At 41.9% G+C, this 19,175-nt stretch overlaps 1 long non-coding RNA gene across 6 annotated transcripts in view; it reads left to right on the top strand.

Moving 5' to 3' along the window:
- LOC310828447 overlaps window positions 1-19,175 on the top strand; it is a 100,970-nt gene that overhangs the window by 76,511 nt on the left and 5,284 nt on the right. The window contains exons 4-5 of one of the 6 annotated variants that reach the window (XR_014556876.1): window positions 14,419-14,567; window positions 16,322-16,608. The exons of 4 other annotated variants lie outside the window; for them this stretch is intronic. This is a non-coding gene — a long non-coding RNA (uncharacterized lncRNA). Of the gene's footprint in view, window positions 1-14,418; window positions 14,568-16,321; window positions 16,609-19,175 lie in introns of those variants that run through there. One more of the 6 variants, XR_014556873.1, reaches the window with a different exon arrangement.

Here is a 19,175-nt window from a genome sequence, read left to right as displayed (position 1 = left end):
TTATTAATGTGGAATTAGTTGAAATGTTATTGTACTTTTTTAAAAAAACTTATTCGCGGTCTTGTTTATGGGAATGAAAGCACACCCACCGTCTGATTGCAGGATATTGCATCCTAAGCTGCAAAAACTCTTCTGGAGAAATGCGGATACGCAAGCAGGGTTAGAAATATCAAAGTCTGAATATCAGTGGGATGGCCAAGCTTCCATTTTACCAGGGACTAAGCCAATGAGAGGTTTTAGAGTTGCCAGGCATGGTCTCAGGTCATTATTGATACATTATTATTTATTTCAACTAAGCAAACTTCAGGTCACTCTTGGCTTAGCTACAGTCATACCTCAGGTTGAATATGCTTCACGTTGAGCGTGTTCGAGTTGCGCTCCTTGGCAACCCGGAAGTAACGGAGCGTGTTGCTTCCGGGTTTCGCTGCTCACGCATGCGCAGACGCTCAAAATGACATCTTGCGCAGAAGCGGCGCAAAGCGGCGCATGCATGCACAGACGTGCCGTCGCTAGTTACGTTTGCATCCCGAGGTACCACTGTATTAACTAATCCTGGCAGTTAACTGATCCAGTGACAGTTCACCACAAGATGCTTGTACAGGGAGCTGTTTCAAGCTGTTACAGATTGCCTCTATAAGAGGAATTCATCATACCAGTTAAGGATTAATAGCAATAATTATTTTGGATTTACTTACAAAGCCCATGACCCACGTCCCCAGACATTGCATCCCACAGGTTGAGGAACTCTGCATTACATTCATTTGTAGCCCTAACTGTTTCGAGCATATTGTGTGACATTTGTCTTTTAAACCAGACTGGGCAGGCTGATTTACTGAACGAAAATTCCAGATTCTGCTTACTCAGGATGCTTGAGTTGCCATTCAACCACTCTGGTTAGAAAGAACTCATAACCCACCTACTTTCAGCAGCCAGAAACACCATAACCAGACACTGGAGAGACCTGTCAGGAGTAAGCATGGACCAATGGTACCAAATAGTATGGGAAACAGCCCTACTAGAAAAATTAACTAACAAACTGAAACTGACACGGGGACAAACAGAAGAAGACACCTTCACCCCGGTATGGCTCCCCTTTATCACATACACAGCCCAACAGGACAATGACAATAATCCACCAACAGCATACAAATCAATATGGCTAACTTGACCCAAAACACCCACCCACCTCACTCACACACGAAAACAAAGATCACCACAGCCAATCACAAACAAACAATCACATCCTAGGCCAACCCCAACCTCTCTCACCACCAAAGGAACACAAGTGAACAACACAAGCACGCTGACACCAAACTACATACATTAAGCATAATAGAAACACCGCTACCCCACCCCACCCCCATCCATCTCCCCTCCTTCCACCCTCCTTTCTTCTTCTTCTTTTTTCTTTTTTCTTCTCCTCCTAATGCCTCAACAAATGAAATGGATTTGTAAAAATGTTACACGGGGAAAAAAAAATACACGAGGCATTACACTTACACTGTAAAACAAGAAAACCCTTAATAAAATATATTTTTTTAAAAAAACCACTCTGGTTAGCTGTCATAACTTTGCCTGGAACTAAAACCTCTGCTGTGTGTTTGTGTGTGCGACATGCCTGAGATTCAGCAAGTCTGACAGTTAGTGCACCTTTTAAGGATCTGCTGAATATGCTCGGATTTTCCTTTCAAATCAGCATGAAATTTCTGTACAGTGGTACCTTGGGCTACATACGCTTCAGGTTACATATGCTTCAGGTTACAGACTCCGCTAACCCAGAAATAGTACCTCGGGTTAAGAACTGCTTCAGGATGAGAACAGAAATCGTGCTCCAGTGGCCCCATTAGCTAAAGTGGTGCTTCAGGTTAAGAAGAGTTTCAGGTTAAGAATGGACCTCCGGAACAAATTAAATACGTAACCAGAGGTACCACTGTAGTAGGATATGACCTGAAATTAAATGGAACCGAGTTTCCTGAGGATTTTTGTTTTTTATTTTTAGAAAAGTGCATTCCCTTGTCCAATCACTGGAATATGTTGTCTACGACCAGCTGAGGCAGTTGACCAAAATGCACCACACAGCTAATTTAAGCAAATTAATTGCATAGCCAATAATTACCACCTTTTGCATGTCTTCCTTCCAAACCACCCAAAATACAGAAATTAAGTCATCTTCCTTTATTATCCCTGCCAGCCATTATTTGCATCCAGAACTTTGCTTGGTGTTTTGATTTAACTTAACCTGACATTTGTACTGAGTATAGTATATCCCCTTTATTAGGTTTAGCTTATTAAACCCATCAAAATATTGCAGCACTGCAGTGTGTGTGTGCGCGCACATCACAGTTATATATACTCATAGTATCTTTGTAAGGAATATGAAAGCTTAGAAAAAAACAAATTATTACTGTACTGAAAATGCTGTCAGCTATTCTGATTTTCTATCTCTTGTGATTGAGACATTTGAAATTGCCAAGTTAGTTTTGTAAAAATTAATGTTATAAAACATTTTGTGCAAGGAGAAAGCATGCTGCTTTGTTACAGTTCAGTTTGATGCATACCTGAGTTCAGCAGGGTTTAGTTCTAGGTAAGTGGATATCAGATTGTAGAATAAGTGTCAGTAGTGTGTGGTTCATATAACATTGGCCTTGGTCTGCATTTCAACCCCCTTCAGTCATGGGTAGGCATGAGCAAATCACTCCCACACAGCTGTACACTTCCGAAGCTTAAAGTGGGATACATCACTTATCTAAAGCAGTCTCATTGAAGCTGATGTTCTCCAGCTGTTTTGGACTACAAACCCCATCAGCCTCAGCCAGCATAACCAATAGTTAGGGACATTGAGAGTTGTAGTCCAGATCAGCTGGAGGGCACCAAGACAGAGAAGGTTGGTCTAGACCAGATAGGGGGAAGCTTTGGCCACGCTTGCTGAGATGGGAGTTGTGGTTTAGCAACATCTAGAAGGTTCAAGGACAGTAGCTTTCTCCAGATCATCTTAGCAGTGTAGCCAGGTAGACCTGAGACGAGAGGGCAAGTGTTGGTTACAACTACAGTTGAGGAATTGAGATGGACCTACACAAAAGATGGCACCCGGTGACTCCATTGGCTTAAAAGGAATCAAAATCACAGATTTCTCAGATCTGCATCTAGAGGGCTCACATTTCTGAATATGAAAGATGCTAAGGCCATGCTTATCTAGAAGTGTCACACTCTTAGAATCTTTGCTCCCTCCTCAAAGAGGTATGGAGGCAACAGTGGTTAATGTGTGACTTAAAGAAATTACATTTCGCACATGCACAGAGCACCCTCTTTCCGCATACTTCATACATTTGAAATCAAAATAGTCCAGGCCTAAACTCTGCCACTTTGTGGCTCAAATTGAGCTTTGTATGCACACCACTCTGAAGTGACCCACTCACACTCTTCATAGGTGATGTATAGATGGATCTACAGGATAAACAGGAAGCAACTGGAATAACTGGGTCAAAGCCAAGGACACATCTCCCCCTCTCGCCATCTGAACTCAAGAGTCTCCCCACATAGCTAAGACAAATTTTTAAAAAGTTGATATGTACCTTTAATGCAAATAGGTAAAGTAAACTATGATTGAGCTGAGGTTCCCAAAAAAGAACAGGGAGAGGACTTCTGAACGTTTAGGCATGTTCTCTCCTCCAGATTTGTGTTTTATAACCAACTCAAGCAGCATATTCTTTTTCAGCTTCGATAATTATAAAACTGTGCAACTTGGACCGGGTCACACACGCATTTCGCTCCCAAGTGCACCCTGCCTCTTCCCTGGCACACTGCCCCCCCTCCCCCCGGCTGTAGCTGGGTTTCAAAAAATTGATATGCATGCTGCAAACTTGAAAAACATGAACTCCTAATTTGCATGCACTTGTGGAAATTAAAGATGGACGGTTGGTGGCCTAATACAAAAGGAAGATGCTACAATTATTTCTAAGATAAAACAGAAAGAATAAAACTAACCATTTGGCCATAGAACGTTATGTGGCCTTTGAAACAGCGTTCCTGCCTTTTTAGAATGCTGCCCTTGCCAGCTGGTCTCTTATAGCATCTTTGCTTCCCTTTGCCTCATTGGGTGGGGAGCGTAAATTGGCTTTTAGCATGCCAATCTCCCATTCATTTCTCTAATACCTTCCTGTACATACGAAGGTAATTACAGCTTCCCCCCTTCCCTCCAGACCACAGCGTGTTTCTCTCCCCACCCTCAACCCGCGTTCTCTTTAACTCCCATGCAATTCATTCTCGGCTCCTTACAGCACGGTAGCTGGAACAAAGGGGAAATATCAACACTTGCTCTTAACGCCTATACACTTCTCTGACACAATGCCATAAAAATGCCTGCTTGAGATCTTGAAATATTTGGGAACTTCTCTCTCTCTCTCTTTAATTACAGCTGATATTGTGGAGGATTCCGAGGAAATGAGTACAGGCTCTGAACACATTGCGTGTCTTTTGTGATGCCACTCAAAACCGGCTGTCAAAATTCCCCATCAAGGAATACTGTTACCTAGCAATTATGCGCATCTATTAGCTAAGCACCCATTCTCTCTCCAGAATGCTTTATGACTCTTATCTTTTCAAAGGAAGCTCATATCTTATCTCCGTGACTGGTAGAGAGAGGGCTGCAAACACACCTCCCCAAGGCAGATTCCCTCTGATGACAAATTATTTAAAGACAGGGATATTGCGGCCCCTTTCAAACCACTATCATCAAGAGCCAGGGTTGTCCTTTTTAATTTGTATAGACAATGACTGAAATCCCAGGAAGCTGCCTTATTCAGAGCATGGGTCCTGGAGATTGAACCCAGGATTTTCTGCATGCTGTGTCACAGAGCTATAGCCTTTCCCCAATCCACTGAAGCCATTTGTTGGGGAAGAGAAAACTATGTACTCGGAGATTTTAAAGAAATCACCACCAATGCCATTTACACGACTGAGGAGGCAAGCTGCTTTTCAGTTTGAAACGTGGCTTGCCTCTTCAGCAACAGGTGTGGCAATAGTGGGAACTTCAAAGAAGCCTCTCTATATAGTGGTCCCTCACAGTGTTCCTGGACTGCATCCACCATTGGCAAAAGCTGCGCATATTAAAGTGTTATATAGCCAGCTGTGGTTTGGTAGATAGAGAGTCTTGGGTTCAAATGTTAACTTAGCTATGGGTGGCTTTGCACAACTGGCTAACTCCCAAGCTATCTTGTAAGGTTTTTATGGGGATAAAATGGTAATAAACCCATTTTACAAACTGCCCAGAATGTAAAATTGTGAAGTTGCCTTGGTGGGGAAATTACTGTCAATTGTGCTGTGAAAAAACAAAACGAAAACCATTTCTGCAATTAACGCCAACACAGTTTCATTCCCGTAAATTTAAATTAGTATATTTTATCATGGGGGGTGGGAAGCTAGCAGAGTCATTATTATTATTTATTTTTAAAATGGAGGAAATATCATTATTTTTGCTTTTATGTACCCCAGCATATCTGCACTTACTGATGCTTATGAGTGAACAAGGAAAGAACTCAGCGCAGTCAATGGCAAAGCCCCCACAATTGTTTTGTTGTTCGTGGCATCTAATATAATGTTTATTGTCCTTGGATTGCACCGCTCACGACTAAGGGCAAACAAGATGGAAAATGAACCATAACCCAAAGCTAGAGACAAGAAGATAAAACAACAGTTTATTGTTAATTACTCTGGAAACATAAAAACATGCTCCCTGCAAGCTTCAACTTCCAGATGCTCCATTGTAAGTGGACCCACACAACAAACCTTACATTTGCACACTTCAGTGGTTTGGATGTGATTTCTTTAAAATGACAACTGTGTTTCGTCAAGAATCATCAACAACTTGATGGTCAAATTTGCAGTTTTGTTTTAAAATGAATTCCAAAGGAATTGCATTGGCAGTTCTTTCATTAGCCAAAGAACACACCACTGATTTAAACCTGCTTTAATCCTAAATCTTGCACTTAACAACTGGACAGATGCATGCATTACTCAGCCGGGGTTGAAATAGAATTCAGAGATGACCAGCTTCTTTTCATTTACCAACGGCCCTCATAGTTGAATATGTGAAAGCCCAAATCTCTCAGGCAAAACTGTTTTGATTTGCTTTGTTTCAAAGAGTGGCTGGGGCAATCCAGCCAGATGGACAGGGTATTATTAGTCCTGTTGTTGTTCTTATTATTAAAAAGGACATACATTGTTTTGCTAGGCAAGATAACAATCTTAGTGTAGCTGCTGGGGTTGGGCATTGGTGGACTTTGGGCTCTCAAATGTCAGCGGCACCCTGTGCAACACTAAAATTAGGCACCCCCTGCCTCTGGCGTTCTGTTTTACACCATTGTTTTGGCACTCCCTGCACCAGTGTGCTCAGTGCAACCACATCAGTTGTACCACCCCAAAACCACCTCTGAAGTGGCAAGTCAACTCAAAGCCAAAAGGAAGCATCAAAAACAGGTGTCTAACTCAGATCATATCTCAGATATGCAGATGACACAACCTTGATGGCAGAAAGTGAGGAGGAATTAAAGAACCTTTTAATGAGGGTGAAAGAAGAGAGCGCAAAATATGGTCCAAAGCTCAACATCAAAAAAGCTAAGATCATGGCCACTGGGCCCATCACCTCCTGGCAAATAGAAGGGGGTGAAATGGAGGCAGTGAGAGATTTTACTTTCTTGGGCTCCATTATCACTGCAGATGGTGACAGCAGTCACAAAATTAAAAGACGCCTGCTTCTTGGGAGAAAAGCAATGACAAACCAAGACAGCATCTTAAAAAGCAGAGACATCACCTTGCCAACAAAGGTCCGTATAGTTAAAGCTATGGTTTTCCCAGTAGTGATGTACGGAAGTGAGAGCTGGACCATAAAGAAGGCTGATTGCCAAAGAATTGATGCTTTTGAATTATGGTGCTGGAGGAGACTCTTGAGAGTCCCATGGACTGCAAGAAGATCAAACCTCTCCATTCTGAAGGAAATCAGCCCTGAGTGCTCACTGGAAGGACGGATCCTGAAGCTGAGGCTCCAGTACCTTGGGCACATCATGAGAAGAGAAAACTCCTTGGAAAAGACCCTGATGTTGGGAAAGATTGAGGGCACAAGGAGAAGGGGATGGCAGAGGACAAGATGGTTGGACAGTGTTCTCGAAGCCACCAGCATGAGTTTGACCAAACTGCGGGAGGCAGTGGAAGACAGGAGTGCCTGGCATGCTCTGGTCCATGGGGTCACAAAGAGTCGGACACGACTAAACGACTAAACAACAACAACTCAGATCATATTTCATAAAATAATTGAGGGGAAATGGAGGGGCAGATCTGAAACATACATTCCTCAGAGGCTAAGAACTACCACTGCTTGTCACAATGTCCATTAGAAACGGTGGGCCTGTTCTCTATGGACACTCATGACTCCAGTCTCACTAGCTAAAAACAGGACAACATGCAGGTGGGTGGGAGAGGAGTAAACTCAGCAGCATTTCCCCTAAAACCCTGCTAAAGCAGCACACTGGAACGTCGTTCTTCTTTTGCATTCTGGCCACCTCTGCCAAACTTGGGTTTTGCAACGTGGCAAATGTCCGGACTCTATGGAAGCTGACAGTGGTGTGCATCTTGGAACAAACACTCGTAGTGAAATTGGCTCTTACCAGACCTTGTCATCTTTGTGGCAAATGTCAATATTTTAATGTAGTTCACTGAATGCCGTTTTTCTTGCACATAATTTGGGTAACCTTTGCTTGGAATTTGGGGCAGCAGTAAGGAAGCACGTATCTGCATGTGCACCTGTATTATTGTGCAGATTACACACAGCTGTGATGCAGAATTATTGCTCTCTTCTTTTACAGCTTGCTGAGCAACACTGATTGTTATATGAGTCCCAGTGGTACTGATAACACTTGATTTTTTTCCCTTTTGTATGCCTTGGGTAAGCTGACCAGATTCCCATTGACTCCTGATTACGTATGATGTGTATTTATGCAGTGTGAATTGAGTTAATCAACGGCAAGATTTTATTAGTTGCATTTAATGTTCACTAAACTTTCTCGGGGGACAAGGGTGGTGCTGTGGTCTAAACCACAGAGCCTAGGACTTGCCAATCAGAAGGTCGGCGGTTCGAATCCCTGTGACGGGGTGAGCTCCCATTGTTCGATCCCAGCTCCTGCTCACCTAGCAGTTCAAAAGCACATCAAAGTGCAAGTGGATAAATAGGTACTGCTCCAGCGGGAAGGTAAATGGCGTTTCCGTGCGCTGCTCTGGTTCACCAGAAGCGGCTTAGTCATGCTGGCCACATGACCCGGAAGTTGTCTGCGGACAAACGCAGGCTCACTCAGCCTATAGAGCGAGATGAGCGCGCAACCCCAGAGTCGTCCACGACTGGACCTAACAGTCAGGGGTACCTTTACCTAAACTTTCTCGGTGTGGTTTTAGTGCACATTATGCTCTGTTTCTGGTCTAATATACATACAAGCAACATGAGCATATCACTCAAAAGTTCCCTGGGTGTACTCCTTTACTCCTGCTGCCACGCCATAGACAAAACATGCCAGAATCAGGCTTGTTGTGTCATCTGAATTTGGATTCATGGTTTGTTTTGGGAAAGAAACCATAAGCCCAGGTTCAGACATAGGACTATCCAGACTATAGCTTGTTTCATCCAGGGTGCATCAGCAGTTTGAGCTGAGGAGTGGAGTGAGAACCTTTCAGTGGCACCAACACACTGTGCATTCACATTAAACCCTAGTTTGTTATTAAGTAGGTTTGATGGGACACACAGACATCATCTCTGGGCTCCTCCAGACAACCAGTTTATGATTGCACCGTGCTTAACACAGAGGTTAGGCTACATCCATTGAGCATTCACTCAATTTGTTTGAGAGGAAGTTAGTTATATGACAATGAGCATTTATCTTGATTTGCTTGCAGGGTGTTTATATGTCATTTTATTCCTCATTTGTTCATCCCATACTTTTCAGTGCATGTCCTTGCCACTTTCCTAATTGTGAATGGTTTTGGGGGGGTTTTTAAGTTGATTTGTCGTGCTGGAGCAGTGTTTCCCTAACTTGGGTCTACAGCTGTTTTTTGAACTACAACTCCCACCATCCCTTGCTAGCAAGACCAGTGGTCAGGGATGATGAGAATTGTAGTCCAAAATCAGCTGGAGACCCAATTTGGGGAAACACTGTGCTAGAATGATAAAGTGCTTGGGTCCATTTCGATGGTGCAACCCAAAATTTCTACTTTGAGCTTGAATCTTTCCTGGAAAATAATGACAGTCTGGAGCATGGGTAGGCAAACTAAGGCCTGGGGACCAGATCTAGCCCAATCGCCTTCTCAATCCGGCCCACAGACAGTCCGGGAATCAGCGTGTTTTTACATGAGTAGAATGTGTTCTTTTATTTAAAATGCATCTCTGGGTTATTTGTGAGGCCTGCCTGGTGTTTTTACATGAGTAGAATGCGTGCTTCTATTTAAAATGCATCTCTGGGTTATTTGTGGGGCATAGGAATTCGTTGTTCTTCTTTTTTCAAAATATAGTCCGGCGCACCACAAGGTCTGAGGGACAGTGGACCGGCCCCCTGCTGAAAAAGTTTTCTGACCCCTGGTCTGGAGGCACCCTTTGAAGTCCTTTTCTTGTCTGGTGCAAACATGTAAATTACACTGCAATACTGTCTATTCAGAAGTACTGTAAGTTGCATTTTGTTTTATGGGTCTCAGCTGCACCAGAAGTGGTTTAGTCCTGCTGGCCCCATGACCCGGAAAGCTGTCTGGACAAACACCTGCTCCCTCGGCCTGAAAAGCAAAATGAGGGCCACACTCCATAGTCACCTTTGAATGGACTTAGCCATTCAGGGGTCCTTTACCTTTTTTAACCTTAGTCCTACAATATAAGGGAGTATAGGATTGCAGCCATGGGTTCTCACAGGGGTCAGGCAGAAGCTTCCGACAGCGGAGATAATATATAAGCAAGCTGATGCAGAATCAGAATTGTAGAGTTGGAAAGAACCCTGCGGAATTTGCAGCTGCCCCATACAGGGATCGAACCTGCCATCTTGGCATCATCAGCACCATGCTCTAACGAGCTGAGCTACCCAACTTTAAAAGTAGAATGAATAATTTTATAAAACATTGCTTTACTGAATATTGTATTTCGTAATTACAATGAAAAGCTTTTTGTTTTTTTGCACTCAAACTAGCTTACCGGTACTTATATTTGTCAATTTCACGAAAAGCACTTAAAGCCTTATGGGAGAAGGGCAACACATTTGAAAGAAAAGCTTTTCTGCATGCTTTATTTCCCATCTCCAACCTGAAATGTAAAACTCGTTGTTTTTGCTCGGAAGATTGTGTAAACAGCACATTTTCTCTGATCTCAGCAGAAGCCCCATACAAAAGATGTACATTTAAGGTGGTTATTTGTTCAAATGTCTATTGGTAAATCATCTTGGACTTGCTTTTCTCGGCTCTCAGCCCAGGCTTTCTTAATTGATCTCTTCATTTCATCATCGCCTTCAGCATACATCTTTTTCAGAAGATTCATCAACCCTTCACTTGGGTCTGAAGTGTCATAACCATCTTTCTCCTTTTCTTTTGTCTCTTTTTCAACTTGTGTTAGGCACTCCCATTTTTCCTCTTGCTTTTTCCTACATAATATCAATATCATATCTGTTTTGATCTTCCATGAGCTGCTTTCCACACAGATGGGTTTCAGAAGATTGTTGAATGTCATCGTGTAGTTCATGTTAATCAGATTCTTCACCAATGAAAAGTTTTTAAGGGGGGGAAAGAAACACTGCCTCCCAAAGGCAATTATACATTTTTCCTGGTTTCGTCTGCACATTTTTTTCTCATTTCTTTGCCCGCAGATAGGTGACTGTCATTGATGGCTGGTAGTTCCAATTTCCTGGTATGTTCAAGCTGTTTCCTGTACACCCCCAGCATTAATCAGTCCATAAGTAGTTTATGTACAGTGGTACCTCTGTTTAAGAACAGTCCAGTTTAAGAACGATTCGGTTTACAAACTCCGCAAAACTGGAAATAGTGTCTTGGTTTGAGAACTTTACCTCAGTCTAAGAACAGAATCCAAACAGTGGAGGCCTCTTTAGGGAAAGCATGCCTTGGTTTAAGAAACGTTTTGGTTTTACGAACGGACTTCCGGAATGGATTAATTTCATAAACCGAGGTACCACTGTACAGTGGTACCTCCGGTTAGGTACTTAATTCATTCCAGAGATCCATACTTAACCTGAAACTGTTCTTAACCTGAAGCACCACTTTAGCTAATGGGGCCTCCTGCTGCCACCGTGCCGCCGGAGCCCAATTTCTGTTCTTATCCTGAAGCACTATTTCAGCGGTTAGCGGAGTCTGTAACCTGAAGTGTATGTAACCTGAAGTGTATGTAACCCGAGGTACCACTGTATAGGCAAAAAATAAAATAAATCCTTTCTTCCCCTTTCCCTTTACACAGACAGAAAGCAACTGACAACAGACAGCAAGGAGACTTCTATAAGAATGCAGAGATCAAACTTCATGAAATCTGCACAAAGACATTCCATAGGTTTTCCCTCCCCTCCTAGTGCTGCCGTAGAAAAAACTAGATTTAAGGGTATTTATTTGCTCAAAGTGACCCATTTCTCTGCGCCACTGAGGGGACAGAAAGAGCCCTGGAACAGGCTTCTTAATGATATTCTAGAACAGTCTGTCATTTCAGCTTATGTGCCTGCGTGAACAGTCCGGCGACAGCACCTCTGTCGTCTGATTGTACGCAGACACAAGGAGGCTGCTGCACAGGGAACTGATTAATAGATACACAAAGATTCAGACCAGTGGTTTGTCCCTTGATTTAGTTAGTAATTTCTCTGAACAATGAACAGGCAGAAAGACCATTTACTTTCTTTCTTTTTTTTTAAGATACCAGCCAGACTCGCTATTAGGGTTCTGCAAGTATTTTCTCCAACAAAGATGGCCCAAATCTAGTTGTCTTTAGCATATGCTTTGGAAACAATGGCATTTTTAAAAAAATCCATGCATTTTCCGAAGGGAACAAGTATTGCTGTTCAAAGGATGTTTCCTATGTTCATCAGTGTGCAGATTGTGCAAAATAAATTGATAATGTTTTGTGTGAGTGGCCATTTTAAAATTGTCTAGCCTTCCATTTAAGAATAATGGTGAAAATTCATGTTCTGAATATTTGCATTTTATAGCTTATGCAAGCATATAATGGTTTTGTACTGTTGCGTGATTGGCTAATATTATTCAGTTAAAAATCCATTTTCATAAAAATTCTAAGTTGAATATAGGCTTGATCAGTGCTTTTTTTCTGGGGAGATGCAGGGGTACACATACCCCTAAACATTTTGTGAATCTTTGTACTTTTATCCATTTACTGTATTTATTTTTCTCAATTTGAACTATAAAATGGTGATTTTCTTGAGTCAAAATGAAAGTACCCCTAAACATTTTTTTAAGAAAAAAAGCACTGGGCTTGAGTAAAACAACAACTAAAAACTATATATTAACATTTTAAAGCTGTTTGAATACAGTATTACCATCCTCAATATAGTATACTTCACTTTCCCAAAGTAGCAATCATGATCAAAAGAAAACATAATTTGTGTTGAAGTATCTGATATGATGGAAATATATGACCATAACTTTCTAATATATGAGCACTGTTGAGTTTAATTCAGGCTAATGAGTGTTCAGCTGATTGTGTGAAAGCCATGAATTGTTGCCTTTCATAGTACATGGCCAGATGAGCTTTTCAGAAGACACTGCACAGCTCAGTACTGGAGTTACAGTAACATCCAAAAATCTAATGGAAACTCAGCAATCCTAAAACAGCATGGAAGAAAGAAAGTCTCTAGAGAACGCCCATTGTGAGAATCAGCCCTTTAGCACCAAATGTTAGCACCAAACTTTTAAAATTCACTGCCAAAACCCCCCCAAAAAACAAACCGCCTTAGAAATTTTGGGATGAAGAGTTACTATACCAAATCATATTCCAATGTATTATGTTAGTAGTTAAGTGTCCCAAAAGAAAAGTCGTGTTAGAAGAAGGGAACTTAATTCCCTTCCCTGGATCAGCTTTTGCTTGTAAAAGTTTCCTCATTGGGGGGTGGGTTTTTAAAAAAAATGTGCCCCAAGTGTGCAGGGATCTATAGAAAAATGCATTTTGGGTTTTCAGAAAGAAAATTATGTTTGGTCACTTACACCTGCTTCTTTGGATCACTTTTGCTGGAAAATCTTTGCCCCAACAAATTGCAAGAGGTAAATAGAAAAATAAAAAAACACTCTCCCAAATAAAATAATTTGGTTGGAATTTGGGGGGATGCTTGGTGCCCAATATGCTTTTGGTATACAGAAAGAAAACCTAAAAATAATAAGTGGCTGAAATTTAGGGAGGTTATTTGCGACCAGGCACATTATGATATCAAATAGACTTACAGTGCAGTCTTTTTCTGTGTGAATTCTGCAGTGAAAAGTGCACTCAAGAGTTGATTTGTGGGGAAGAGACTGCAGTTGCAATCCTGTGCCCGGGGAGTAAGCTCCATTGAGCTCTATTGGACTTACTTCTGAGTAGACATTTATAGAGTTGCATTGTGAGAGTCTGATCTCTCTATATTCTGATGTGTTAAAACAGTTTTGAGTCTTCCTGCCGTTTAATTCACGGAGGAGGGGATCACTGAATTCATTTCAGCATTAAGCATTTATTGTAACTCTCTTGTGAATCGAACAGCACAGCGCCATTTCAAAAGAAGGATTGTATATTCATAAATATATGCATAGCCTGAAGCAGCTCATGAACAGTTGTACATCCTGTAATTCTTCAATACGATTGTCCAAGTATTCCCTTCATGTTTGTAAAATTGTTCAACTTTACCCTTATAATCGATATCTTGTCCACTTTCTCCCCCACAAATGGCAAATTTTAAATATTTGTACAACATAATAATCCTTGCACAAAACTGGGTTTGGTTCCTTACAGATTTGAAAAGCAAATGTTTTATCTACAGGCTCTTCTATTCGTGGATGTTTACAGTAATTCAGATTATTTGGTTTGAAACTTAGTAGCACAAGGCAAAAACAAATCAAGAACTTTCCAGCTCAAAACCCCATTGCATGTCGTTTTGCAGAGTATATCAAGACAAAACCTTTAACCTTTCTGTGATCAGTTTATCTCCGTTGGCATACCTAGAAATAATCCCAATTTCCCATAGGAGAACTAGAAGCTTAATTTTTTTTTATTAAATGACAACTCCAGCAATGAATCAGCTGACACAATGGCATATTCCTGTTTTGTATGTCTATAGTATAGATTGCCTACATGCGTGTTTCATATCCAGATCAGAAGTGATTATTATTCTCACTGCTTATATCTTTCCCTCGATTCCCTTTTTCCTCTCGAAGGCTGCAGACAAATATAGCAAGCAATCGATCCAGAGATGTTCTGCCTTTACGAGATTAATTACAAACACAGGGATGCTGTGTCTAGGCTACATATATGATTGATCTTGCAGGAGGAAATGCAGGAGGAAACTAATGCTTCATTTTATCCAGTAAGCAAAGTTCAAAGATGTTTACATTCTGCTAGGTAAGCACAGCTGTCTAAAGACGCAAAGACGAATGGACTGTTCTGTCAGCACAAATTCTCACCAAGGTAGTGTGGCAAACCCTCTCCGTGGACCTCTGCCCAGCCACGAGGCTATAGGGCGAGAACTGCTAATTTAGCAAATAGCTTAATTATTCCTCATTATAATTAGCAGAGAGTGCATGCAAAACCAATATGGCTGGCTGGCAGGCAAATGCAACGTATTTTATGACAGCCATTTAGACGCAGGGCAACAAGGAGGAGGAGGACTTGATCTGACAGCTTGAGGCGGTTGTCACTTTGCGGAGCCTCTACGTAAGTTTCCTTATATCAGACTCCCTTGGCGCCCAAGGAACGGTGCATTGATCCGCTGTCTGAAACTAGCCGCCTGTGGCTGAGAAGCAGCAGACAAAGGCAGAACTCATTTTCTCCTTTTATACCAGGCAGTAAATGCCAATGATTCAATGGATGCATGGATGGGCTTGGTCAGTTCATGGCACTGCTCTTTCAGGTAGTGAAAGAGTGCAAGAGAAAATGCCCGTTTTAACCTTTCTCCATCTCTGGTATTTTATAGTAGAGAAATGACAAGTGGGACCTGAAACTCTTGCAGAGTGTGCTTCCTTCTAAACAGAGCACTCATTTTCTAGCCAACTGTTCCCTTCCCATTTTGCTTTTCTTTTCCAGCTATCACTCTCCATTCTGGGACTGCTGAACATGCTCAGTCCTGATTAGGCTATTTTGGGAGGAGTCTTCCCACCCCGGTTAGATTTGTTGCATTTCTGCAGCCCTTGGAAATTATCACAAGCATTCTGGTATTTCCCTCTTGTTTCTCAGTGGCCATGTTTGGGCCACAATCCTTGTGGGTGGTGGCACTCATCCCCTGTGTTTCCTCTTAGGAAAGAGAATACGGATATTTTGAATGATTTGTACCCTGAATAATAGCAACAACTGTTACTATTATTCCACTGTAAGTTGCTTTAGCAAGAATCTCTATATATTTTCAGTAATTCGTTGGAAAATCTTGACTCAGATAATAGAATGAAGGACACCCATTTCAAGGAAGTTGTGTCTACCAATAGTCATTAGCCATTGTGGCTAAGAACAGAAGATCTTAAGTTTAGAGGCTACCAGGGGTCAGCAAACTTTTTCAGCAGGGGGCCGGTCCACTGTCCCTCAGACCTTGTGGGGGGCCGGACTATATTTTGAAGGGGGGGGAAATGAACAAATTCCTACGCCCCACAAATAACCCAGAGATGCATTTTATATAAAAGGACACATTCTACTCATGTAAAAACACGCTGATTCCCGGGCTGTCCGCGGGCCAGATTTAGAAAGCGTTTGAGCCAGATCCGGCCCCCAGGCCTAAGTTTGCCTACCCATGGGCTAGACTGTGCCTAACCTGTCCTGTTTACAAGCTTCCTAGAAGCAACTGACTGTGGGAGTCAAGAGTTCTGGTCTTCACAGAGATCCTTCAGATCCATCAAGCCAATGCTGAAGTTGTTGCATGATTCACATTGCAGTTGGATGCTAAATTCCGAGGTGATTTTTTTAAATAATTCTGCATCCCAATTAAGAATATGTTGGACAAGGGGTGTTTTCACAGCATTAGATGTGCAATTGTTCACTCACTTCTTCACTTGCCTTTGTTCACTCACTTGTATGGAGCATCCACAGATTGCTGTCATACAATTATTGCAACCTGCTTCTTCCGTCTTTTCTCAGAGCATGGAAAAATCTGCAGAAACCACTCCCCCCCCCCTCATGTCCCCAGCAACTGGCATTCAGAGGCACGACTGCCTTTGATACCGCAGGTAATCTAGCCATCTTGAGTAGGAACCAGTGATCAGAGGGTGTACAATTTGCATTAAGCAAACAAAGCAGGGGTGGGTGGTGAGCTTAGAAATGGCTGATCCTCACAGAGAGAATGTGAAGATTGATGAGATATGGAAATAGGGCTCTACATTCTGACTCGTAGGAACTGAGCAGGATAATAATTGACAATAGGCTGCATCAAAAACTTTACTGAACAAGCCACCCACTTGTTACTAAAATTCCTCAAAATACTATTATTATTATTAAAAAAAATAGGGGATAGGAAAGAAAATAGGCATCATCAAAGCCCAAAATAGATCAGTATTTCTTAGTCTGTCAATATAAACCTCCACAAAGAATATCCAACCGTATAAAAGTGGGGAAGAGAATAGTACTTCCGCTGTTAAACAAATTAAAACCTTTCTATGCCTCGGATCTGCCAGTTTAAATTATCGGCTGAGTTTAAAAAAAATGAGGATATTTAAAGGAGGTATATTTCTTAACAAGATGAAATAATGTGAAATTCATTGCCTGGATTGAGAGAGAGTGCTATCAGCTGCAGTATCCTGTGCCAACATCCTGCCATAGGGGAGGTAACATGCCATTTACAGTTCACAGTTTCAACTGCAATTTATGAACCATTCAATCAATCAAGTTTTTCTGCACTAGTTTACACCCAGGATAAGGTAACATTATGAAAATGTAGCTTGGTGTGTGTGTGTGTGTGTGTGTGTGTGTGTACACAACACTACTATTGTGCCTGGAAAACCTGACTTATTTATTATTATTTAAGTATAATTTAAATATACAGGCAGTTTATTAGTCCATGACATAAGGTCACACTGGAGAAGAAGGAAGAGGCACTTCCTCTGTTTAGTGTTTCGCATTCAGAAATGGTTGGTGTGGCAACTAGCATCCGAACACCAATGTTTTTATGTGTTCATTTGCACCTTTTCTATACTGTGAAAGGTACTCTGGACGATTCTCAAAGGGAAGTTAAATCCATAAAAAAGGCATAGACGTAAAATCTTAAGAACAGTTAAAAGAGCACCAGAAGAAAGCCAGCAATAAAAAAAGGAAACAGTAGTGTGAAGAACACTAAAAGCACCAGAAATCTGAATAAAGGTAAAGGTAAAAGACCCCTGACAGTTCAGTCACGAACGACTCTGGGGTTGCGGCGCTCATCTCGCTTTACAGGCCGAGGGAGCCAGCGTATGTCCGCAGTTTTTCTGGGTCATGTGGCCAACATGACTAAGCCGCTTCTGGCGCAATGGAACACCGAAACAAGAGCAGTGCGTGGAAACGCCGTTTACCTTCCCACCAGAGTGGTACCTATTTATCAACTTGCACTTTGGGGTGCTTTTGAAGTGCTAGGTTGGCAGGAGCTGGAACAGAGCAATGGGAGCTCACCCCGTCGTAGGGATTTGAACCGCCAACCTTCCAATCGGCAAGCCCTAGGCTCAGTGGTTTAGACCACAGCGCCACCCATGTCCCTGAAAGCTGAATAGATTGGGGAAATTAAAATGTCTTAATCTGGCGGTGAAAATGTCACAATGTAGGGGCCAGCTAGCCTTCTTGAAGAGGGCATTCTGCAGATGGGGCCCGCTCCCTCATGGCTGCACCCACTCCTTTGGTGGGGGCACACAGAGAAGGGCCTTTGCAGGTAACTTGACAGTACAGGAAGATCATGGGTGAAGCCAAGATTTATTGTAGGAGTAGGAGACCCACCTATCCTGTTCCAGAACTGAGCTACTTGCAACACAATTGGTCAGTTTGTGGAAGTCATGCCTGTTGATCAGCTGGGTTGCCAGTTGCTCTGCTAGAATGTGCCATATCCAAGTGACCTCAGTGAGTATTTCAGTTACAAATATTCTGATTATTTTTACTTATAGTTAAGTATTTACTTGATTTTGGGGGGCAGCTGCTCCCCTGCCCACGTCCATGCAGGAGATCTATACAGGGTGATTCATAATGAAGTATACAGTTGAATGGAAACTGTATACTTCATTATGAATCACCCTGTCCTTTTAGTTGTGGCAGTGGTTGAAGATTTGTGCAGTTTGTTCAGGAAACTGGATGGAGATATGGCACAGAACCCGGATATTCTGTATCTTTGCTTCTTTCTTTACACATGTAAATTTTGCCTGGAAAGAATAACATTCCTGTGCTGCTCGTTTCCTCCGCTAATAATTAATGGTAATGAGTCCACTAAATGGTAAACAAGACAACAAAAGGACTGTTAATGAGACCGTCTTTACATGTTTGTTTTTAATCTGTTTCTAAGATAATGGGCCATGAATGTGCCGAGACTTGACCGTTTGTGTTGTGTGGAGAATGCACTGAAAAAGACTGAATACATACATATATATATAACACTCCTACTTAGTATGTTTGAGCTGACTGGATAAGGTGGGGTGTCTGAAAGAGTTTGGAGGCCTATTTAATTAAGTATCTTGACATTCTGTGTCTGAAGGACATTGGCAGATGTTCAAGTACAATGTTTGGCTCTTAAACCACTTAATTCAAGCTACGTAGGAAAAAAGAGATCTTGCCAAAAACCTTCCATGAGATTTTTAACGACTATTGGATTGACCAGACAGGGCCACAAAGCTCATAAAACAGGATTAGCAAAATTGCATTGTTGGATATTATACACTGTGTGACATACACTGTAGCTAAGAAACTTGGCAGGATTAACCTGCGGAGGATAAAGATATCACAGACAAGAGGGGCCAGAATTATTAGGCCACTGTTACCAAAGAAA

The sequence above is a fragment of the Podarcis gaigeae genome, assembly GCF_964106915.1.
Source record: "Podarcis gaigeae genome assembly, chromosome: 12".
Taxonomy (NCBI): Eukaryota; Metazoa; Chordata; class Lepidosauria; order Squamata; family Lacertidae; genus Podarcis; species Podarcis gaigeae.
The sequence above is the reverse complement of the archived record's forward strand: the minus strand, read 5'-3'. Positions and strand labels throughout refer to the sequence as shown.